The sequence below is a fragment of the Musa acuminata genome, unplaced genomic scaffold (genome assembly GCF_036884655.1).
Source record: "Musa acuminata AAA Group cultivar baxijiao unplaced genomic scaffold, Cavendish_Baxijiao_AAA HiC_scaffold_65, whole genome shotgun sequence".
NCBI lineage: Eukaryota > Viridiplantae > Streptophyta > Magnoliopsida > Zingiberales > Musaceae > Musa > Musa acuminata.
Genome location: NW_027020346.1, coordinates 82,501 through 85,000, shown reverse-complemented (window position 1 = coordinate 85,000; position 2,500 = coordinate 82,501).

Genomic DNA, 2,500 nt, shown 5'->3' with positions numbered 1-2,500 from the left:
TTTCGTATAGCAGGGACGGTGCTGCCTCTCGCTTCGCTCGCTGTCCGCCGCTCGCCGCTCGCTCGTGCAGCAAAAATGGCCAGTTTTGGCCCGTTTTTGGGCCGTTTTGGCCAGTTTTTGGCCTGTTCTTGCATTGCGCGGTGACCGTCGAGAGCGGAGCAAAACGTCAGCCATCTCAGCACCCTGGAACCCCCCGGGTGGCACAGGGCTGGATGGGGCTTTCGTATAGCAGGGACGGTGCTGCCTCTCGCTTCGCTCGCTGTCCGCCGCTCGCCGCTCGCTCGTGCAGCCAAAAATGGCCAGTTTTGGCCCGTTTTTGGGCCGTTTTGGCCAGTTTTTGGCCTGTTCTTGCATTGCGCGGTGACCGTCGAGAGCGGAGCAAAACGTCAGCCATCTCAGCACCCTGGAACCCCCCGGGTGGCACAGGGCTGGATGGGGCTTTCGTATAGCAGGGACGGTGCTGCCTCTCGCTTCGCTCGCTGTCCGCCGCTCGCCGCTCGCTCGTGCAGCCAAAAATGGCCAGTTTTGGCCCGTTTTTGGGCCGTTTTGGCCAGTTTTTGGCCTGTTCTTGCATTGCGCGGTGACCGTCGAGAGCGGAGCAAAACGTCAGCCATCTCAGCACCCTGGAACCCCCCGGGTGGCACAGGGCTGGATGGGGCTTTCGTATAGCAGGGACGGTGCTGCCTCTCGCTTCGCTCGCTGTCCGCCGCTCGCTCGTGCAGCCAAAAATGGCCAGTTTTGGCCCGTTTTTGGGCCGTTTTGGCCAGTTTTTGGCCTGTTCTTGCATTGCGCGGTGACCGTCGAGAGCGGAGCAAAACGTCAGCCATCTCAGCACCCTGGAACCCCCCGGGTGGCACAGGGCTGGATGGGGCTTTCGTATAGCAGGGACGGTGCTGCCTCTCGCTTCGCTCGCTGTCCGCCGCTCGCCGCTCGCTCGCGCAGCCAAAAATGGCCAGTTTTGGCCCGTTTTTGGGCCGTTTTGGCCAGTTTTTGGCCTGTTCTTGCATTGCGCGGTGACCGTCGAGAGCGGAGCAAAACGTCAGCCATCTCAGCACCCTGGAACCCCCCGGGTGGCACAGGGCTGGATGGGGCTTTCGTATAGCAGGGACGGTGCTGCCTCTCGCTTCGCTCGCTGTCCGCCGCTCGCCGCTCGCGCAGCCAAAAATGGCCAGTTTTGGCCCGTTTTTGGGCCGTTTTGGCCAGTTTTTGGCCTGTTCTTGCATTGCGCGGTGACCGTCGAGAGCGGAGCAAAACGTCAGCCATCTCAGCACCCTGGAACCCCCCGGGTGGCACAGGGCTGGATGGGGCTTTCGTATAGCAGGGACGGTGCTGCCTCTCGCTTCGCTCGCTGTTCGCCGCTCGCCGCTCGCTCGCGCAGCCAAAAATGGCCAGTTTTGGCCCGTTTTTGGGCTGTTTTGGCCAGTTTTTGGCCTGTTCTTGCGTGGTGCGGTGACCGTCGTGAGCGGAGCAAAACGTCAGCCATCTCAGCACCCTGGAACCCCCCGGGTGGCACAGGGCTGGATGGGGCTTTCGTATAGCAGGGACGGTGCTGCCTCTCGCTTCGCTCGCTGTTCGCCGCTCGCCGCTCGCTCGCGCAGCCAAAAATGGCCAGTTTTGGCCCGTTTTTGGGCTGTTTTGGCCTGTTTTTGGGCTGTTCTTGTGTGGCGCGGTGACCGTCGTGAGCGGAGCAAAATGTCAGCCATCTCAGCACCCTGGAACCCCCCGGGTGGCACAGGGCTGGATGGGGCTTTCGTATAGCAGGGACGGTGCTGCCTCGCGCTTCGCTCGCTGTTCGCCGCTCTCCGCTCGCTCGCGCAGCAAAAAATGGCCAGTTTTGGCCCGTTTTTGGGCTGTTTTGGCCAGTTTTTGGCCTGTTCTTGCGTGCCGCGGCGACCGTCGTGAGCGGAGCAAAACGTCAGCCATCTCAGCACCCTGGAACCCCCCGGGTGGCACAGGGCTGGATGGGGCTTTCGTATAGCAGGGACGGTGCTGCCTCTCGCTTCGCTCGCTGTCCGCCGCTCGCTGCTCGCTCGCGCAGCCAAAAATGGCCAGTTTTGGCCCGTTTTTGGGCTGTTTTGGCCTGTTTTTGGGCTGTTCTTGTGTGCCGCGGCGACCGTCGTGAGCGGAGCAAAATGTCAGCCATCTCAGCACCCTGGAACCCCCCGGGTGGCACAGGGCTGGATGGGGCTTTCGTATAGCAGGGACGGTGCTGCCTCTCGCTTCGCTCGCTGTCCGCCGCTCGCCGCTCGCTCGCGCAGCCAAAAATGGCCAGTTTTGGCCCGTTTTTGGGCCGTTTTGGCCAGTTTTTGGCCTGTTCTTGCGTTGCGCGGTGACCGTCGAGAGCGGAGCAAAACGTCAGCCATCTCAGCACCCTGGAACCCCCCGGGTGGCACAGGGCTGGATGGGGCTTTCGTATAGCAGGGACGGTGCTGCCTCTCGCTTCGCTCGCTGTCCGCCGCTCGCCGCTCGCTCGCGCAGCCAAAAATGGCCAGTTTTGGCC